Here is a 22,218-nt window from a genome sequence, read left to right as displayed (position 1 = left end):
GAGGGTAGGAGAGCTGAGCCTTACACTCTAGGAGAATCTCTGACCCAGTGAAGTTTGTCCATCTCAGAGGAAGCAGGACAATGTGGTGAGTGGAAATAGTTTCATGAGGGGAGGTTGAAGGGACTGGAGATATTTAGCCTGCAGAAGATAGGGACAAGGGCCACACACATGGCTGTAATCAAATGTGTAATGGGCTGTCAAGTGAAAGAGAGAGGTTTGTCCTGAGGCTCTCGAGCAGAAGTGGACCGGGGGACCAAAGTTGCGGAGAGCCATTGTTCTGTGCGGGAGCCATTGTCCTGTGCAGGGCCAGCACACAGCCCTGGATAGAACAGGGTGGGTATTACATAAAGGTTACATGACCAGCTGCCACCCCTGGCTTGGGTTCATGGAGGACGTGTGCATGGGGGAGGGCCAGGACCACCCCCGCCACACTGTGCTCCCCTACAAAACATGACGTCTCTGAATCTTAACAGGGGGTCTGCTCCCCACCCCACCCCCGCCTTGGGGAGCCTGGCCCGGCCTGGTACGTCTCTCTGTCTATCCCCTCAGGAGCACAGCCTGGCTTGTGTCATGGGCCACACAACTCTTCCATTATGCATAAGGGGGACCCAGCGGTGAGCGAGTGAGCAAGCTGGCCGAGGGAGGGGTGAGTGGTTATTAATAAACAAGTGTATTGTGTGGTGTTCCATTCATGGCATTCTCAGAGGACATGGTGGGCTTGAGATAATAAAGCCCTGTTTATGCCATGGAGGGCTGGGGAGGTGGCCGGTGGGGGGTGACAAGGACCAGGGAAGCCAGGAATTATTTTGATTCCACCCAAGTCAGGGCTGCTGTGTTTTCTCTGAGGCCAATTTTCAGGGAAAAGAAGGATCTTGCTGGGATTTTGCTCAGGCCTAAGTCTGCCAGCTGGGATGGCCTGGGGCCTAAGAAATGCCTGGCTTCCCTCCCCACCTGTCCCCATGGAGGGAGACTGAGAAGATGCTGGATGAACCAGACCATGGCTCCTTCAGGAGAGAGGTAGGATGGCCAACTCTGCCCTCCCTCTTGGCCTCTCATCCTTACCCCATTCCTCCTGCTTTGGCCTTCAAAGACTCTGAAGCGGTGTGTGCTAGGATTGTGCATACTTTCCCAACAAAGCTAAGACTGTGGTTGTGCACAAGGGCTGCAAGAATCTTCCTAGCCCAGGGAGTGGATTGGTTGGGGTTAAGATCTGAAATATGAAGTAGGCAGGCTTGAAGGGGAAAGAGGTGGTGGTACTGGTCTCCTGTCCTAAATAAGCTGACATTTTAGGAGGAAGGGAGGCCAAGGACAAGGCTCCAAAGCCCCTGTATGGGTGGGCAGGGGAGCTTTGATTTGAGGAATGAGGGTGTCTGGAAAAGTGAGATGCCGGAGAGCATTTTGGAGGAGGGAGAATCAGTGTTGTGCATCTAATTGTGAAGCCTGTGTTAACTCTGTGGCATGTCTCTGTCCTATGTTAGTCTTTTCCTGTTCCCTCCTTTGGCCATTTGCTCTGGGCTCCACCATCTCAAACCAGCTGTCTCCCTCCTAAGTCTCGGCATCTCTGGATCTCTGGATCTCAGGCCAGGAATGCGGAAGCTGCTGGTTGGGAGGAAGTGAGAATAGTCCCTTTTGCTCTCAGCTGGCTTCTAGGGATGGAGAGCAGTTTCTGGGTCAGAGGAGCCTTGGTTTCCTGTCACTTCGTGCTAAACCAAAACAAGAGTGAAGACAGAGCCCACACAGGCTTGTGTCACCTGGCCTGGCTGATGATGTTCACTTTGACCTTTGGAAGTGGCTTTGGTCCAGAGCTACTCTGAGTTAGGAGACTTTCATGTCAAGACAGCTCTGTCTACAGAGATGTGTACTGGTTTGTTGTTGGTTGGGAGGGAAAAAGGAGGCTAGTGGAAGGGACAGTCTGTCTTGTCCTTTTGGGTACAGGGCTCCCTGAAGCAGGGGTTTGGATCCAGTGACTTTAAAGTTTTGTTTGGGTTGAAGATTCAGTGACCGTACTTAACCCAGGAAGGTTCGAGGCTGCATTAGGGCCAGAACAAACTGATGATCCCAGGTTATTGGAGTATTGCCTGCCTGGCTCAGACCAATTCAACCTTCCCAGAGGCAGCCAGACCTCACCCCAGGATACAGTGTCAGGAACATTGCGGAGTGCTCCCTCAACCGTTTACACAAAGCAAACGGTACAGTTTTCCCTGAGCATCACGCATCCCGGGCCTGAGTGCCACAGGATGATGAGGAGGCTCTACAGAGAATTGCAGCTCCTTCCTGGACTTTCCTTGGCTCCCACAGGCACTGTGGACACTTGCTTCCCATCTCCCTCCCACTGTCTGAAGGAGCAGTGACTATTTTTAGAAGCATCTGCATGCTCCTGGGAGCACTGTTTCTGTGGTTTATTGCTGGGCTGAATGCACAGGAGCTGGTGAGACAGCTGGGGCTGGGGAGTGCAGGCTTGTGTGTGGTCAACTCAACTGCAGTCAGCCGGCTGGGCACCTGGCCTGGAGGAATGACCCAGTGTCCTCCACCAAGCTTTCTGGGGGCTCCTACTAGCTCTGTTGTAACATTGTCATTTGCTGTGGGAGGCTTCCTGGAAGGTGAGGGCCTTCATCATAGAGTTGGGCAGGCTGAGTCATCCTTGGACAACCCTCTCTCTGAGGCTGATGTGCTCAGGGTGCAATAGGAGGAATTGATGAGATGGCCTCCCCCAGTGATGGCAACACCATCAACAACTATAATCACAATGGCTCCTCTTCACTGAGAGCCTTCTCCATGGTAGGCAGTGCTCTGAGCATTGGATGTCTGTCCTCATATAAACCTTCCAACAACCTATGCTATCTTCATTTTAAAATCCAGGATCCTGAAACCCAGAGAAGTTAAGCATGTTGCCTAGTGTCACACTGTCGGTGACTGAGCCAGGCCCAAGAACCTGCTCTTTTAGAGCCCCTATGCTTGGAGTCTCTTGGAGCTTGCTGCCATGTTGCCTTTCAGTAGAAGGCAATAAAGTAGGTTATTTTGGTGTCCATAAGAAGGACTGAGGTCAGATGCAAGGAAATACTTCCTGACAGTGATGGGGGCTGTGTGAAATGTTCTTCCTTCCAGATCTTTGAGAGGCACCTTGCATTTCAGAAGGGAGCTGTCTTGCAGGCTGGACTCTGGATTAATGACCACTCAAGAGATTTTCTCTCTTGGGATTTTGGCAGCTCTGTTTTCTGGACCCTGGGCCAGCAGTGGCCTGCCATAAAAGATGCTGGACCATGTGTCGGTAAGAACAGGGAGCAACCAGCCAGCAGCTCTGGGTACACCAAGTACCTGGCTGGGATTTAGAGTCCTAGGAAAAGGCCAGGGAGGCCAGAGAATCCCCCAGGCTTAGAGAAGAAGCCCGAGAGAGAGAGAAACCACTCCCGTGGTTTAGTGGACATTTCATTTCTGCCTTTGAGTCAGATGTGCCTGTTCACCCAGAAAGAAGCCTTTGGCTTCTGCTGGGGCCTGTGTTCCTGGGCCTCCCACCACAGAGCACACAAGAAGCTGGACAGATCCCGGGGAATGCTTCGTTCTTTACCTAGGACACAAGCATCTGTGGGTCATGTGTGCTGGGGACAGCTGCTGGGGGCCCTCCAATCTGAGGCAATGAAGAAGCCAGAGAAAAGAGCCCCTCAGTGGGCTTGGTGAGCCATCTGGATGGGGATGGGGGACTCTTCTTTGCCAACCAGCTGGGCTGCTGTAGCTTTTACTTCCCCTCTGTCACCCTGATCTGTACCATGGCAGCAGTCTCAGGAGAATGTTCTGGGGGTGGGGTAGGGGCTGTGTCGTCTCCCTCCAGGAGCTGCAGTGGGGAGCAGGGCAGCTAACACCCTGCAAGTAGCATGGCGCAGTGGGTGGACAGGTGGGGGTGGAGCCAGACTGCTGGGGAACTGTCCCAGTTCAGCCCCTAGCTGGGTGACCTCTGGTTTCATCATCTGTCAAGTGTGATATTAATAGCATCTGCCTCTTGGATTTTGAGAAGATAAATGAACTAATCCATGAAATCATTAGAACAGGAGTAGGAAGGAGGAGGCTCTCTGTCCAGTGCTATGCAGCCTTCGTTCCCCTTCGTTCCTACCCTGCCGAAATCTTCCTCCGCTGGGGGACAGGCCCATGTTGGAGGTGTCCTCACTGTGTCTTCTGCTGCTCGGCTTGGCTCAGGTTAAATAACCCATGGTCTCCACGTTGCTTCCTGCTGCCACTCCCTTTTGTCATAGGAGCCAGTGCAAGGCCACATGCTAAATTCCAGTTCTTCTGCCCCCTGGGCTGCCTTTGGCCCCATTTTGGGTCTCTAGAGGTGAGCATCGTCTTCTGTTGTATGCCAGGCTTCTGACTTCCTGTTCTTCCTCCCAGCTCAGTAGTATCTGGCTGCTTGGCGGCCTGGGAGTGGAATCACGTGGCTTTATTCCACCCGCTCTGCCCTGTGACAGGCTCTCCAGGGCCCTGCCCCCAGTTCCCATTCCTGCACTTCCAACCCACCATCCTGAATCTACTTCCCTCCACCCTCGGGCCCTGGGTCCTGATGGCATCTGCCCCAGATCCTTCCCGCCTCTGCCGGTGCCCTTCTACCCTTCCCACCTAGGCCTGGGGCCTGGTCTGAATGTCATCTTGGTTTAGACTTCTCAGGGATTCAAGCACAGTTTGCATGCCTAAAGCAAACTTCTCTTGACATTTAAAGGGGGGCCCGGTGATAGAGTCAGCCCCACATTTATAATCCCTTTGGAAAAGGAGAGGTAACTTTCCACTTTGCTGTAGACTGAATAAGGTCAAAATGAGAGGGGTGGGTGGTGGGGGCAGGTAGCATCATACTTTCTGGCTACCCTCAGTCACTGCTCCATTCTTTGATATGTCTTTATTTAGTCCCTCAGTAACCTAATGGAGGCAAATACCACAATCCCCATTTTGTAGATGGGGAAACAGGTTAAGTGACTTGCCTAAGGTTACACAGCAATTAGGTAGAAAAGTCAAGATTTGAGTGTGGGTCTGCTTTGTTGTGGTGGTTGTTGTTGTTGTTGTTTTTTGAATCATTCAGCCTCTAGAAGAAAGTGGGTTGGATAAGGTGCTCATATTGATGTAGACACATCTGCATTTTGATTACCCTTAAGCTGGATTTCTGACTGTGAACAAATCCAAATCTCCTGTTCACATTGCATCTTCCTCACTCCCCATCCCTTGGCTATGGGCCCTTCTCTCATAAAGAGGCCTGGGAGGCACTGAAGGGAAGAGGGGAGACCCCAGCCTTCCACTGTTTTCTGTCAGCCTCCAGGTTAGACCAGGAGCCTGGTGACACTACTGAGGCTGTCTGCCTCCCAGAAGTCACATGTGCTTAAGAGGTGACTATATTTTGCTGGAGGAAGTGGAAAGAAGAACAGAGTAGGGAATCTGGAGGTGCCTGAGTCATACGGGATTAGAAAGTTAAGGTGCTTGTTTTCCCTAAAAACAGTCTAGGAGGAAACATTCTGCAAAATGATTGCAGATTGTTGGGAGGCCTCGAGGGCTGGAGAGGTGCAGTCCAATGAGATTGCTCGGATCTCCAGGCCCGGGTTCTCTTCTGAGCACTCCCCTCCGCCCCCTCTCCCTGCCACGCCCCTCAGGTCCCCTGCTGTGGGTTCTTTGTAGGAGAAGATGTAAGTGACATGGTAATGGCCCTAAGCACACACCAGAAGCCAATGGTAGATACCAGCCACCCTGTTCCTCCCCACTCCCACAAATCTCCAACCAAGACAGGATGTTATTAACTAGTTTTTGAGGGAACATTTGGAACTCTAACTTCTATCAGCCTGAGGAGAGGTCTGATAGGGTCTTTGTTTGACTGACTCTGAAATTCCGGGGTTGGTGGAGAAAAGTGGAAGGAGGAGGGGTCTGCAACCCTCTTAGACTCAGCCTAGAATTGCCTGGTAATACACAGTCATTTGGGATGTATTGTCTTCCTTCCTGAGCCTTTAAGATAGGCATCCTAAATTATTAGTAAGGCATGGGGCTCTCTTGCTTTATTTCTTAGGGATTTTTTGTTTGTTCATTTTTGTTTTTTTCTCAACTTTGAAAATCAACTGTATCAAGGTGTAATTTACACTCAATAAAATGTACTCATTTTAGAGTACAGATGCATTTTGACAAATGTATATGCCCCATGTAACCACCACTCCAATCAAGATGGAGTATATTTCTATTGCCCTCTAAAAATCTCCTCATCCAGTCTACAGTCCACCCCCACCCCACAGCCCCTGCATATTTTAAGGATGCTTTCAGCTCTAGGGAAAAAAGGATATAAACTAAAGCCAAAATGTTGCCATTATGATATATCTTTCTTTTCTTTCTTTTGTCATTATTTTCTTATTTCGTCATGGTAAAATATGCACAACATACAATTTACTGTTTTAACTATTTTTAAATGTACAGTTTGGTGGCATTAAGTACATTCATTTGTTATATAACCATCATCACTACACCCATCTTCAAAACCCTTTCATCCTCCCCAACTAGAACTGACCATTAAACACTACCTCCTCATTCTCCCCTCCTTCCAGCCCCTGGCAACCACCATTCTACTTTCTCTCTCTTTGAACTTAACTACACTAGGAACCTCAATAAGTGGAATCATACAGTATTTGTGCTTTTGTGTCTGGCTTATTTCACTTAACGTAATGTTGTCAAGGCTTATTATATTGCAGCAAGTATCAGAATTTTATTCCTTTTCCAGGCTGAATAATATTCTACTGTATGTGTTGTCAACTGAAGAATCATGAGACTCATAAATGTGGAGAGGAGAGCTTTATTTTTTATAAAGAGTTGCAGCAGCTTGTAGGCTCGGAAGCATAGCCTCTGGTAGAAACCAAAAGCTGGCACTTTGATGGAGGGAAGGGTAGAACAGGAATTTATGCCAAATGAGTTGGCTAAATATATATATATATAATATATTTATATATTTATATATAAATAATATTAAATGTTAAAATATTAAATAATATATAAATATATATTTAATAGATTATAGGAGGAGCTGTGAATTTTCACAAAACGGGGGATGCACACATGCACAGTAAGCAAACATGCATGTTACATACATCTCATGTTCACTTTGGAATGGAGACTTCACATTTAAATGCATTAAAATTAGGCTCTGTACACCCAATGGTGAAACGGAAGGCACAGAGGCATCCTATACACAGCGTCTGTGAAAAGGCCAGAACCAGTGCATGTCAGTGGTCTCCTGTTGGGAGGCAATGCTGGTCACTTGTATCAAAACTGCAAAATGGAACAGAGAGGCAGTTGGTTGAAATCGGGGGTGGAGCAAGTCTTTGGAAAGGGCAAGTTTCTATTTAACCTTTAGGAAGGAAACTCCGATAGTAGTTATTGAGGTGGGAGGTATAATGAGGCATGTCTGACCTTCCATCCCGTCATGGCCTGGAACTCAATTTTTAAGGTTTCTATGGGGGTCCCCTTGGCCAAGAGGGGTTCCATGCAGTCGATCGGGGGGCTTAGGCTTTTGTTTTTATTTATCAATATATACTACATTTGTTTATCCATTTATCCATTGATGGACATTTGGGTTGTTTCCACCTTTTGGCTATTGTGAGTAACGCTGTCATAAACATTGGTGTACAAATATCTATTCGGGTCATTATGGTATTTGAGTGCTCAGCAGCTCCTCCTAGCAACTTCTCCTGGTTCAACCTGCCCTCACACCAGGACCTGGAGTGGGATGCATTTCTGCTTCTCATCTGCTGCCCTGTCTCCTCTGACCTAGTGCCTGTGGCAAATGATGTTTCAAATATTGCAGCCCTTGATGGGTACTTCCGGACCCAGGCTTCCCAGGCAATAGAGTTTGGAGTTCCTTTCCCCAGAAGCTTTCTTTTCAGTGTGTCTAGGTTTCTCCTGGCCAGCAGCTGACTTTCTGGAGTTTGACTCCATTAAGCTTCTTAATGCAAGAATACAACAGAACGTCTTTGTTTCCTCAAGGAAATAAAAGAAACTAAATTTTATCAAACATCTATTAGGTGCTGGTTCAAGGTGTCAGCACTAAAAACTTCACCTTCTTTTATACAGCAGCCCTGTGAGATAGGGTCAAAATTTGTTTCAAGGGCAAAGAAACTGAGGAGAGTCTCAGAGAGGTTAAGTCGCTTGTCCAAGATCACAAAAGCCAACACTCTTTCTCTACACCAACTAAATATTAGTAAATGCAGTTTTTGCCATTAAAAAAACATAATGGCAAAAACCGCAATTACTTTTGCACTAACTTAATAACTCCCTGGTCTTGTAAATGCAAATGTGCGAGAGAAATTTCCTGGACGTTTTCTTTTACAATGGAAATCAGGCCTGGAGTTCCCCTGATAATTTGGAAAGAAAACCCCTTGGACTTTCTTGCCCTAGTTCTGGTAAAATATGGAAGTATAATTAAAGTTTTGTTTTGTTTTTCAAAATATACAGAAGTAAAGAGTGTAGTATAATGAATCCCCACGTGCCCATCACTCAGCTTCAGCCATGATCAACACTTGGCCAGTCTTGTTTCATCCAGCGGATTCTTCTCTTTGATCTGTGGGATCCTCCCAATTCATGTGGTAGCAGTTGGTGTGTTTTGGAAGAGGGTAGGAGAGTCAGCAGATCTGGGCACCATGGAGCTAAATCCTTCCCAGCTGGAAGAGTGTTAACTGCCACCAGTTGAATCCCCTCTGATGGTTCATTATTCATCTGGTTACTGAACACCATCCAGGAGGCAGGGGGACAGATCTTTGGAGAGGCCTGGCCAGAACTGGTGGGGTGGGATGCAGAGAGGCTTCCCTTTTGAAGAGCAATTTCTTCCTACAGTTTGATTTTTATTGGAGATTCTTCTGAGTGGAAAAAAAGAAGGTTATTTGAGGATAACCTCCCCCTTAGGGGAATAGCACTTGAGCCAAGCTAATCTGACGGCAGAAGTAGGGACCAACCAGTGCAAAACAAGTCTGTGGCTTCTTCAACTAGATTTAATGAACATTTTTATTTTGTAAATGAAATTTAAAATATCTGCAGCGTGCCAGACACTAGGTGCTTTGAATGCAGCTATGACAAGTTGGTTAATCTACTCTCAAAAAGTTTGTGGGACAAAAAAATAATAGCAAATAACTAACGTTTGTTATGTGCCAAAGTACTTTATGGAAATGTGTACATTGTCTCATATTACTACTCATCTCCCCCGCAAAACAGTCATCTGTAGGATAGGGTACAGTGATCTCTGTTTCATAGACAAAGAAACCAGGGCTCGGGGGGCTACTGAACCCACGCAGCAAGCAGGGGTGGAACCATGGACTTTGCTGCTGCTGCTGTCTGTGCAGGGTGAATGTAGGACAGGGAGGACCAAGGGATGGGAGACAGGAGAGATGACGGGAACCGTCTCTTAGGCTGCAGAAATGTGGTTATGTAAAAATCTCACCAGATGTGCTTTCTCATAGGATCTGGGGGCAGCCAAATGGTACATTTTTCTCTTGACATTATAGAGGACTGTGGGATTTATTTTTATTTCGAAAACAGGGCAGTTCTTTTGGAAATGGGAAGGAGTGAAGGCTGGAACTTGAGAAAGTGTTCTATCCTGAGACTGCAGAAAGGGGTGGAGAGAAAGGAATTCAGTTGGGTTTGTTTGTTCTGCTTTTATTTAAAAGAAGATTTAGCATCTTTCAAGGGAAAAGAGCTGTGGGAATAGAAGAGGTAGTATGAGGTATAAAGGGCAATTTCTGATCTGGTTTGACCTTGCTCAGTGATCAGATGGTTTGGGGTTCTCATGCTGTGGGCTCTCGGCTGTGGGCACAGCTGGTGGTGCTGGCCCTCTCATTCTGGGGTGAAGCAGCTTGGCAGGCTCATTCTCTGCACGGAGGCCTACCTTGTGAGTGTGAACACATTTTCTAGAGCCAGAACATTGACTCAGCTAGTTATCTCAGTAGCAGGGGGAGTGCACAATTTATTTTAAAAGAAAACCTGAGAACCTCTTTTCTTCTCATCCCAGGAAGCCCCTCATCCCTGTCCATGTTTAAGCCATCACCTACAGGGTTTAGGTTAGACTTAGACAGCTCTGCCTGCGTGAGCTAAGAGCGAGCTGAAACACTGAAGTGAGGCCCAGTATGGCTGAAATATCTTAGGAATGAAGAAAAAATAAGTGTAGTAATTGGCATTTTAATGTAATTTTTTTCCCATTGTAATATTTAATTTCTTTTTTTTTTTTTTTGAGAGAGAGTCTCGCTCTGTTGCCCAGGCTGGAGTGCGGTGGGGCGATCTCGGCTCACTGCAAGCTCCGCCTCCCGGGTTCACGCCATTCTCCTGCCTCAGCCTCCTGAGTAGCTGGGACTACAGGCACCCACCACCACGCCCAGCTAATTTTTTGTATTTTTAGTAGAGACGGGGTTCCACCGTGTTAACCAGGATGGTCTCGATCTCCTGACCTTGTGCTCCACCTGCCTCGGCCTCCCAAAGTGCTGGGATTACAGGCATGAGCCACCGCACTTGGCCTTGAGTTTTTCACTGTGAGATGGGAAGAGGTTTCATGTGGTTCAGAGGTAGGGGAATGAAACCTCTCAAGTTCCTTCCAGCTGTGGGATTTGGGGTTTTTCATTTTTTCCTAGTTGACCCCACCCTGAGTTCCCAGGTATTTTAAAAGCAAAATTTTGTGCAGGATCAGCTTCAGAGAGAACCCAAAAGAAAGTCCTATCTTTTGAATGTATGTATCATGTCAATTTGCACCTTGCTGACTGAGACAGGAGGCAGATGAAAGTGGATGAGGACACGTCTTTCAGGAGTTTCAGGCCTCCCAAGCTAGCCAGAGAAATGCCTGTCTCTTTTCAGAATAAGGGAAGAGTGTAGCAGCCCTCCTGCCCTCCCTCCTGGGACTGAAACTCACAAATGTCGGTTGCTATGGATACGGGCAACTGAGGCTCCCCTGGGGCAGGGGCAGAGGTGGAGGTTGTTTGTGGCAGTGATGCAGGGTGGTGTCGCTGTGTTCCCCACAATGGTGCCTCAGCATGGCAGGCAGGGACCAGCTTTGCTTGAGCCTCTACCTTGGCCTAGGGAACCCAGGTTGACCAGCAGGTGCATCTGTTGAGCCACCCCTGGGGGCATGTGCACCTGAAGTAGGTGACACCTGTGCAGAGCTGCTGGGCATTAAGTGGCAGGTAGGGCACAGTTCAGGTTGGGGAGGCCTGTCTATTGGTGACAGATGCATAGATCTCTCCTCTTTTTTCTGATTGTATTAAAAGTAATGGCAAAAATTGCAATTACATTTGCACCAACCAAACAGAGCCTGCCAGGCTAATGCTAGTAGTTCCTCTGCTCCCTGGAGCTCATTTCTGGGTTGGAGTCACTACCCAGTTGAGCTTTACTATGAGTGGGGCCTTGTCCTGAAGGCAGAAGGCAGCAGCAGAAGGTAGGGAAGAGCTTCTGGTATGAGAGTGGAGACAACCCCTGCCCTCAATGAGCTTCAGTCTGATGGGGGAACCACGGGTTCCTGAAGAACACAGGCTAGTGGACAAAAGACAGAGAAAGAAAAACCTATCAGTCCCTTGTTTCTGACAAAGATTCTTTGCTTGACTAAACTTTAGCCAGGTTCCTGAACCTTCCGCTAGGCCTACCTCAGCACTTCCTTGTAAAATCCAGTTTTAACAAGAACCCTGCTAAGTCAGTTTGACAAGAACCCCCCACCTTGGGTATCTGATCACCCTTGATATCTGACCAGGTTCCTCATCCTCCACCAGGATGATGTCTGATCATCCTCCCCAGGTGATGTCTGATCACCCTGGCCTGTTTGCAGCAGGAATCCTGTTCGGTCTGTTTAGCCAGAATCCCCCTTACTCCTGATGTTTCCTCTTAGTAATTTTCCATCCACCGACCCCCACCCTGCTTCTTGGCTACAAATTCCCACTCACCCATGCTGTATTCAGAGTTAAGTCCAGTCTCTCTCCCCGACTGCAAGACCCTGTTGCAATGCTCCCTGCACCTATCTAGATGGTCCTGAATAAAGTCTGCCTTACCATGCTTTAACAAGTGGCATTGGATAATTTTTTTTCTTTAACATTTCAACCCACCCCAACCCCTGGCCATGCCTCCCTTCATGCTTCCCATAAAGACAGACTCATCTCCATGGTATACAAGGCACTGCATGATCTGGCCCTCCCTACCCTGCCTCACAGTTCCCCCTGCTCTGCCAGGCTGTCTTTGGGCTTTTCCTCAATGTTCCAGCCAGCTCTAGCCTTGGGGCCTTTCCTTTTTCTTCCTTCTGCCTTAAGCTGTTCCCCCCATCACCTCCCAGTTCGCCCCTTTATTTTATTTAAGTCTCTCTTTGATATCACTTCCTGAGCACCCTATGTAAAATCTGCCCTTTCTTTCCCCACTGTGTATTTCTTCACAGCACTTCCCCACTACCTGCACTTCTGTCTCTGTTTATTGTTTCCTGGCCCGTCTCCGCCACTGGAAGGTCGGCTCTGTGAGTGCTGGGACAATGTCTTGTTTACCTCTGAATCCCATTGCCAAGAGCATTGCCTGGCACCTGTGAGGCCCTCGATAAATATTTGATGAATAAGTGAAAACTGTAGCTCAGTGTTTCTCACTGAATTCTGGGAGAATGTTTACCATGTGCTTTTCTATGATTTTACCAGTTAAAAGACAAAACTTCTGTTTTACAATTCTAATTTGAAATTGAAAGATGTTTTTCATAAAAGTGGATTTTGGTTTGTTAGGATAGTGTTTCTCACACTGGGGTATGTAGACCCCCGGGGTTCTCGGGTATGCTCATGAGAGTCTGGGAGGTATTCTTTCCTTTGGAATATACCTACATATGAGTCAAGTTTGAGAAAACCCGTGTATAGCTGCTGGAGGCCATGGATAAGGGCTGAAGGTCAAGCATAAGGGCTAGAGGTAGGGTGTGTTGGAGGTGTCTCCAGAGGACTTTCTAGAAAGCCGATCTTAAACAGTAGTTACAAGGAAGGGGTGAGCCTCAACACAGGATAGAATGGCACTGGATAACTTGTACTGGGAGCCCAGCTTATGTGAATGCAGAGAAGCCGTATGTGGCAAGCACTATAGGTCATAAGGGGCTTGGCTGAAACGCGGCAGCCTGTCTGAGTAGGAGTTTCAACTTGGATAGAACAAGGTGCAGAGTTGAGTTGAGGGCACTTCATACCCCCAAAGTTGAAACTTGAGTGACAGCTGTGCAGGGCTGGGACGGCACTGGAGCAGTGACCCGTAAACTCTGCTTTCTACCCCTTCCCCATCACTTACATCCCATTGAAGTCATGTCAGCATGAAGGCCCCACCAGGGAGCATCGACCCCGCTCCGTGGCCTGTGCAGCTGGGGTGTGGAGTGTATGTGCGCAGGAGTCAGCTGGCAGGTGGAAGATGACCCAGCCCTCCGGAGGATGGTCCCCAGCTCACCAGCTTGCAGTCCTTTGTTTAACTGGGAACCTAGCAGGCCAGAGGTCAGCATTTTTCTTGGAAGACTGTCAAAGCATGCCTGTAGCTGAAGAGGAGCAGGGTCAGATTCCCAGGGAGTGGGCCAGCATAAGGTCCTATCACTGCTTAGCTCTGCACCGTCTGCAGTCTGGCTGGTGCCAGCAGCATGGGATTGGCAGGGCAGCTTCCATAGTCTGGCCATAGAACCACAGGCCTGAGCTGCTGGAAGTCCCTTTACAAGCCACATAGTGACCTCTGTGCTACAGGGATGAGGTACCTGAGGCCCAGAGAGTTACTGGAAGATCTGGGACCTGAACCCGGATGTCCTGACACCTAGCGTGGTGCTCCCTCTGCCGTCTCCTGATCAGGACAGGGAACCCAGGTGGGTAACCCAGTGGGGAACCCAGCATAACAGTGCCTCAACACCTTGGTTTTTCCCTCCCCTGCATCTCACACAGAAGTATTAAGGTGACGTTGGGAGGCTGAAATAAATGCATCCTATTCTCTGTTGGAGTGACAGTGATTCTCCTTGGACATGTAGCTATAATGTGGCTCTCTCACCCTGTCAGGGCCTTGGGTGCTTTCAGGGGTGAGGGGTGTGCGTGGAAGGACTGTGATTCAGGGACTTTCAAGCCTCAGTGTAGCATCTATATGTGGGGCAGCTTGTACAGAAAGGCTGCTGGGCCGGGGGAGAAGGAGGTCTGTGCCACTCAAGGTGCTACCTTTTCTCTGTCAGCTGCTTTTTCCACCTCCCCCTGGTTCTTCAATGGTCAGCAATCTCATTGGTGGTCCCTGAAGTCAATACCACTTGGATATTGAGAGCCTCTTCTTCCCTGGCCCCAGAGTTTAGGAAGGCAGGCGAGGGAATGGAGCTGAGGTAGAGAGAACCACCTGCGGTAGAAGATAGGCTGAGGGTGTGTTCTAACTTCTTAACTTGGCAGGGAGTGATGTCTGGATGTTAAGACCTCTGCTTTTGGAGTCCAGGACACCTAGATTTGTACCTGAGCCCCTCCCCTGACCTTGAATAGGCTACTTACTTAGCCTTTGTGAGCCTCAGCTTGAAAAATGGAGTTAATAGCCCCTCGCACATAGTACTGTTCCGAGGATTAGCTGAGGTCATGCATATCAGCAGAGTACTTGTTTGAGTGCCCAGCGCACAGTAGGCATATGTGATCATGTGATAACGTCATCATCACCATCACCACGTGATGGCTGGGTGCCTGCACTGCACCCACCAGCATGCTGGGTGCTGTGGGAAATAAAGAGTGCCACACTTCAGCCATAGAACGCATAGTCTTACTAGAGAGAGAATCACACAGGAAAGAGAGGATGTGCCAAACTAAGATTGAGAGATTTAGATTATGGGATGTTGGGGAGAGATCCATAAAGAAGTAGCCAGGCACAGTGGCTCACACCTATAATCCCAGCACTTTAAGAGGCTGAGGCAGGAGAATCACTTGAGGCCAAGAGTTTGAGACAGGAGGATCACTTGAGGCCAAGAGTTTGAGACAGGGGGATCACTTGAGGCCAAGAGTTTGGGCAGCATTATGAGACCCCCGTCTTTTTTAAAAATTATGTAAAATAAAATAAACTGGAAAAGATGATTTTAAAGACCTTTTGAGGAGCCAAGGGTGGGATAAATATTCAAAATAAATATTCAAAATAACATTTCACTTTTAGTATCTCCTCCCACCCACCCCTCACCCCTAAAGTGAACATTTTAGAATAACACAGTGTGGAACAAGGAGAAAATCGTTCCAGCCGTGGGCCAGCAGAAGTCCTGAGTGGCCAGGAGCCCGGGGAATAGAACCTTTCACCTTCACCCTCCCCTTTGCCCTGCGGGGGGGAAGCATGGTACACTGGACACCTCCTTGCCAAAGACCAGAAAGTCTGCGTGGCTAAATGGAGAAAGAATTTTCCACCCTCTTTGCCCTCACTGGACTTTGTGGGATGCTAGAAATATTTTGCAACCCACCGTCAGAGAAAGAATTGACCAGGGCTGGTGCCAAAATATTCAGTACATTCAAAAGAGTCTTTTGTTTTGTGAAGAAAGTGACTGGGCTGGGAGCCTCGTCTTCTGATTTGACATCACAGCCTGGTGGGTGGGGCCTTCTGCTGATCCTGTCCCCACTCCCTGGTTCAAAGTTCCTTAGCCTAGTCAAGATTCTTTAGGAAAGCTAAGTTCTGGTTCCATTTGTGAGTTCCACAACCTTAGACACATTCTTCACCCTCTTTGGCCTTCACTGCTCATCTGTGAAATGGTGAGACTATTTCACTCCTGTTGAAGGGTGAGTTCTTGTTCCCCAAGAATGACCTCTTGTTCCATTTCCAGCTCTCAGGTCTGAGCTTCCATGAAGTGAGTGTTGCCCCTTTCCAGATGGGCACTCTGTGATGTCAAACATGTAATTCTGTCATTATCCGAAACACGTCTGAGCTATGCTTTGGAAATCGCTTTTGAGGCTGCAGCACATTCTTTGAATATCCTCAGGGATGGGCAGTCTTCTTCCTTTTAGAGGGAATTTGATTTCTGCAAGCCGCCTAATCAGGACAATAAGTCTAGGCTCAAGCTAAATGAAGATACTTTTAGTTCCAAACAAATGAAGCTGATTTTGTTCAGCTTCTAAACTGACTCAGCAGTCAGTTCCAAATAAAGTTTCAAAAATGCTTTAAGCAAGAACTGCATCATTAAAACAGCAGGTGGTAGGCTATTATAACTTTTAAGGACAGCACTCATTTGGACTTTTAAAAATTATGATTTTTTAAAAAAATTAATTTGCTACTTTATATTTACATCTCATTTTTGTAAAAAGTAATTATCCTCTTTATTCTTATTCATTTGCTAATGTGTTTTTATGTGTCTGGCTGTTTATGCTTTTTATTTCCATAAAAATGTGGCTTACTCAGATCACTATTAGCTATAAAAACATAAAATGTCCTAGCTCAGTGGTTCTCAAACCTATCTCAGCTTGTTCAAACCTAGATTGCTGGGCCCACACGCAGAGTTCCTGATTCAGGAAGTCTGGGAGGGGCCCAATAATTTGCATTTTTCATATGTTCCCAGATTCTGCTGCAGGACCACAGGTTGAGAACCCCTGGTCCAGCTGAGGTGCTTTGGTCATCTAGTTCAACTCCCTTGTACAAATCAGTAAACTGAGGCCCAGGGAGATGCAACTCCCTTGCCTGGTGTTACAGAACTAGTTACTGACAAAGTTGGAACTAGAGCCCAGGGATTCTGTATGCCCATTCTAGTGCTCTAAAATGATCATTTCTTGGCTGAAGACTTTATAACATGACTGTAGGTTCTTACCATTTTGCAGGACCCTATCGAATTCGAATATTCCAGCCTGTTATCCTTTTTAGTACAACTGTGTCATGATTTTTATTTCATCACAGGAAGAGCCTGTGTTTGATTTGCCTCATTAAAAAAAATTGTGATAAAATATACATAATATAAAATGTACCATTTTAATCATTTTAGTTGTATGGTTCTGTGATATTAAGTACATGTATGTTGCTGTGTGCATCTACATTGCCACCATCCATCTTCAGAACTTTCTCATCTTCCCAAAACTGAAACTCTACTCATTAAACAATAACTCCCTATTCCCTCCTCCCCCCAGTGCCTGGGAACCGTCATTCTGCTTTCTGTCTCTATGAATTTGACCTCTCTAGGTAAGTCATATGAGTAAAATCATATAATATTCATCCTTTTGTGAGTGGCTTATTTCACTTAGCATAATGTCTTCAAGATTCATCCAGGTTGTAGCATGAGTCAAAATTTCCTTCTTCTGAATACTGAATAATAGACCTTTATTTGCATGGATATACCACATTTTGTTTATCCATTGTCAATGGACATTTGGGTTGTTTCCACCTTTTAGCTTTTGCAAATCATGTTGCTATGAACATGGGTGTACAAACAGCTCTTCAAGTGCCTGCTTCCAATTATTTGGCATATCTATACCTGGATATGATATGGAATTGCTGGATTATATGGTAATTCCATGTTTAATTTTTTGAGGAGCCTGATTGGCTTTTTTTTTTTTTTTTGAGACGGGGTCTCACTCTGTTGGTGTCACCCAGGCTGGGGTGAGATCATGGCTCACTGTAGCCTCGAACTCCCAGGCTCAAACAGTCCTCCCACCTCAGCCTCCCAAGTAACTGGGACCACAGGTGTGCACCACAACGCTCAGCTAATTTTTTATATTTTTTGTAGAGACAGGGTTTTGCCATGTTGGCCAGGCTGGTCTCAAACTTCCAGGCCCAAGAAATCAGCCTGCCTTGGCCTCTGAAAGTGCTGGGATTACAGGCATGAGCCACTATTCCTGGCCCCTGATTGGCTGTTAATTCTGGGAGTTTGAAGCTGGAAATACAGATCTGTTATTAACAAATTGGTGGGTAAACAGAGCCTGAACAGTCCCTGGCTCTTACCCATCTGGTGCTACTCTTGGTGCTCCCCTGAGGCCTTGTGATAAAAGAGACCCTGTTATTCACAGTTCATGGCCAGAGGCTGCAAATGGTCTCTAGGGTTTTCTCTCTTCTCCCCCTTGGCTGTCTTTGATTTCCGTGTCACCAGTTTCCATTCATATTTGTCTCCCTCTTTGCTTTTGGGCAGTTATCTGCTTGTATTTCTGTCTACCAAATCTAGCCAGCCCCAAAGCATTCCCACTGTAGTGCAGAATCAAGTCTGGAACCAATGGGTCAACCTCATTACACTTGTCAAAAGACAAAATTACAACAAATTCAGTTAAAGATCGAATTGCCTTTTATTTGTGATCCTAGAATTGGGCAATACCTCACTCTTTAAAATAGAATGAATGTTCCCATGACCTGAGCAGAGGAGGTTGGCTTTATAGGCAGAAAAAAGCTGAAGAAAACAGTCACAAAGAACAAAAAGCAGATTGGTCATTTCAAACGAACTGTCCTTCTAGGGTTAAAACAGAGAAGACTTCCTTATGCTGCTCAGGTTGGCTGGAATCTTCTGGATTTTTGAAAACTGGCCCATTTCAAAGTTCGGTTTGATTCCATGGCACTGAGCACAAGTGACCTCGCATAAACTTTGTTTAATACACAACACCTTAAATTCTCTAGATGAAATGGGATTGTAATCTAAGGAGGCAGTATGCCAGGTCATGGGGTGGGAAGACCTCCCATATAGTAGAGATTTTAAAATGCTTACAGAATTAAATGAATGAGTATGACAAGACAGCGAGAATGCTGTCAGGCAGAGCTCTAGGGCTGGCCATTTTGTAGGAAATAGCCAATTACATGGGTTGGTTTTAACTACAACCCAGCAGTCTGGGGATCCACCACCTCTAGGGAACCCTGTGCTGCCCTGGAGTTAGAGGAGGCAATGGGGAAGCCTCGTGCTTTCTGCTTCTGAATGATCCCAGCTTGAGAGTTGGAGCACGAGTCTTCCTTGGGGTTCACCCTGGTTGGGATGCGGGTCCCGTGGGTTGTCAGGCAGTGACTCCAGGAGTCAGCCGTGTTTCGGGAGCTCAAGGGCAAGAAGGACCAGGCTTTGGTTTTGTTGATTTGAGGTTCCTGCCTAAGTCTGCAAAACCTCGAATTTCTCTTACCTGATTCCAGGGAATACTGTGAAACTCTAAAACCAAAACTATTATTTTTTACATTTAAGGAAACTTAAAATGATACATATTCTTTTCCTAGGTGATTTACAAAATCCTTCTGTCAATGAAGTTAAGCTAATAGCAGCCAAGTATAGAGCCCCCATAAGGCTTGTTTCCACATCACCTTCCCAGCTTTCCCAGGATCAGTTAACTGAGTGGATAGGTTACTTTAAAGAAAATGTTTTGAAGCAGCATGATGCCTATTATTGATGTCATCAGAAATTACCCTTTTGGCAATAGTACAAGTGCTTCATTACGCAGGTTAACAGGAAAAGTGAAGCAAGTGTGGTAGTTAATCCACAAAATCCATGTTGGCTCAGAATAGCATCATGTCAGGTTATTTTGTGACAGCAGAAGCTACCACCTTTCTGAATAGTCTTATGGTGTTCACTTTTACCCATACATTGGTAAATATCTTCTCAGCCCTGGGGACTTTGTGTTTCCCTTCCTCCGGGCTATGTTCCCTGAAGGAGGTAGTCTAGATGTCCGCCCCTAGTGTGCAATATCCTTGTTTCCTTTCCTCAGTTAGAATGGAGGCTTCTCAGAGATCCCAGATCGCAGAAACAGTCCGGGAAGGCCAATGTACTGGGTGGTAATTCGTGAGATTTATCTGGCGGCTGGGAGCTGTCATCAGGTTTTCAGAGTACAAATTTGTATTAATAGAATCCATTAACATCAGTGCTTGCAGCAAATTGTAACCAGACTCCGCCTTATCACAGCACCATGCTACTGCTTCAGAGGGTAATTCCCCTCTGGCAGCCGACTTCTCTTTCCTCCTGTCCTGTGTGTAAAAATGAGAGGATGTTTATTTCCTCGGGGCTGTAACAAAGTCATCAAATGAGACCAAAAAGGTCTTTGTGGGCCTCCCCTATCTCTGAGAGCTGCCCTGGTGCCATCTGCTTAGGGTGAGGCTGAGCACACAGGCAAATTAGTTTACTTGCCTGACAGAAGATGTAGGGTAAGAGTTGTTTCTTATTTAAAATCCCCTGAGGTGGAGGCTGTGTGATGACCCCTGGGTAACACCCATCCCTTCCTGCATCCATCCATTCACTCAGGTCGTGTTGACTGCACATGTGCTCATGCTGAAGCAGCCCAGAGTGCAGAGCTGTGAGACCTGGTACGTGCCTGCCCAGAGCCCCCATGTGATTGAGGGATCCAGACTGTACTATATGAAAACCTAGGAAGCAATGCAGGGCAGGCCTGGGGGCAACCAACCCCATCCTTTTATAGGTAAATAAAGTGGGCACGGGAAACTTAGCTTTTTCTCTTGAATTTGGTATGATGAAAAATCAGAAGGGGAGAAGGGAAACATTTTCAGTAGCTTAAGTGAAGGTCCTTGAGAAAAAGGATGCCTGGTGTCCTTGGAAAGCAGGGAGGCCCTTTTTTTTTTTTTTTTTTTTTGAGATGGAGTGTCACTTTGTCACCCAGGCTAAAGTATAATAGCATGATCTCGGCTCACTGCAACCTCTGCCTCCCAGGTTCTAGCTATTCTCCTGCCTCAGCCTCCCGAGTGGCTGGGATTACAGGTGCCCACCACCACACCCGGCTAATTTTTGTATTTTTAGTAGAGACAGGGTTTTGCCATGTTGGCCAGGCTGGTTTCTAACTTCTGACCTCAGGTGATCCACCCACCTCAGCCTCCCAAAGTGTTGGGATTACAGGCATGAGCCACCGCGCCCGGCCAGGGAGGCACTTTTCTAAGAAGTGGGTGGTAGAGGGAGTGACAGTGGCATGCATCCCCTGATGCTCGCCCAATGATCTCATCCTGGTAGTGGGCCAGGCCTTCTCCCAAGGATAGTAGGATGAGCCAAGAAGGTATTACTTCAATTGAGGGCCAGAAATTTGGGTCTCCATTGAAGCAGCTAGACATAAGGTGCCTAAAGTCATACTTGAGGGTAGAATGTAAAGGTCTCTTCCCTGATTGAGTCCTAGGTCACTTGGCATCTTGGCATGGAATCCCTAGAAAGCAGAACCTCGGGCAAGGCTTATGTGTTACAACTTCATTAGGAAGTGCAATCCCAGAGAACAGAAGTGAAGGAAAAGGCAAGAAGGGCGAGGACAGGATGAGCCAATATGAGGATGCCCCCACTTCCTCGTCTCAAACCCAACCAGTGGCTCAGGCTATTGGAGGTGTAGAGATGGACTGTTCTTAGGGACAGTGCATCAGGAGAAGGGCCACCCTTTCCCACTGGTTAAAGGTTCAAACCACGGGACATTAATTCCCCTGAATTTCTGGGTTGCACATGCCTGGGCTCTCTGAATAGGTCCTGCTTTATCTCACCCCTCATTGTCAATAAGAGGCCCTAGGGCTAGAAGCAAGAGGTGCAGGAAGCTAGGCATACGTCGTGGCACTGTGGGGTGGTGCCTGTATGAAGTGGGTAGCTCTTGTAGAGATGGTCACCACAGCGGTGTTTGGAGTCCTGTAAATATATGCCCGAGAGCATCTGAAATGGCACTGGACCACACACCTCTATAGCACTGTGGATGGGCATCAGGATAGATTTTCTTTCAGTACTGCCAGGAGTGTGGGGCACAGAGTGGGGCTGCAGTAGTTTGGTCCAGGAAACGTTATTGTTTTCCTATGGGGGACTCCTTGCAGGCTTGATGAAATGCCTGGCAAGTCCAGAGCAAGGACACGGAGATGAAGAGGCACGTTGCCCAGGCAGGCAACAAGCATGGCTGCCACTTACCTGCTGCAGCCAAAACTTACAGCCAAACTAACTCAGTCTATGAGAAAACCTAGTATCATAATCTTCTCCAGCCCTAGCCTCCATGGAGCCCTGTACCTAGCCTAGGAAGAAGATACCATGGGCTCCTCTGTTATTACTGAGCATCAGGAATGTGCCTTGTATGCTGTAGGCATGCATTGTTTTAAGTAAACGAGTAAGCCCCATAGCAAGCAATTTTAATCACAGAAAGGTGGCTCAGAGTTGGTAAAAAGGAAATATGTTAAAGGAAAGTGAGTTCTCTGATGCTGACTACACATTTGAGGACTGTTTTTGCTAGGTTAGCTTAACCCTTCTTTATCCACCTTGAATAGTTAACCCCTTCCTTTCCTGAACTCTTAACGACTTTCAGTTCCTTAGCAAATGTAGCAACACTGTCTGCTATTGTATCCGCTGTCTATTGTTGCATAACAAGCCACCCCAAAACTTAG

The 22,218-nt window shown here is 47.1% G+C and overlaps 1 protein-coding gene across 20 annotated transcripts in view; it reads left to right on the top strand.

Moving 5' to 3' along the window:
* NFASC (neurofascin) overlaps positions 1-22,218 on the top strand; it is a 188,093-nt gene that overhangs the window by 41,231 nt on the left and 124,644 nt on the right. Inside the window, exon 2 of one of the 20 annotated variants that reach the window (XM_054522282.2) lies at positions 17,052-17,103. The exons of the other annotated variants lie outside the window; for them this stretch is intronic. The gene's annotated coding sequence lies outside the window, so the exon portion shown is untranslated. The remainder of the gene's footprint in view (positions 1-17,051; positions 17,104-22,218) is intronic. 20 annotated transcript variants of the gene reach the window in all.

Source organism: Pongo abelii, chromosome 1 (assembly GCF_028885655.2).
Source record: "Pongo abelii isolate AG06213 chromosome 1, NHGRI_mPonAbe1-v2.0_pri, whole genome shotgun sequence".
In the NCBI taxonomy this organism is placed as follows: Eukaryota; Metazoa; Chordata; class Mammalia; order Primates; family Hominidae; genus Pongo; species Pongo abelii.
Note: the sequence above shows the minus strand (reverse complement) of the source record. Positions and strands in the feature narration are given on the sequence as shown.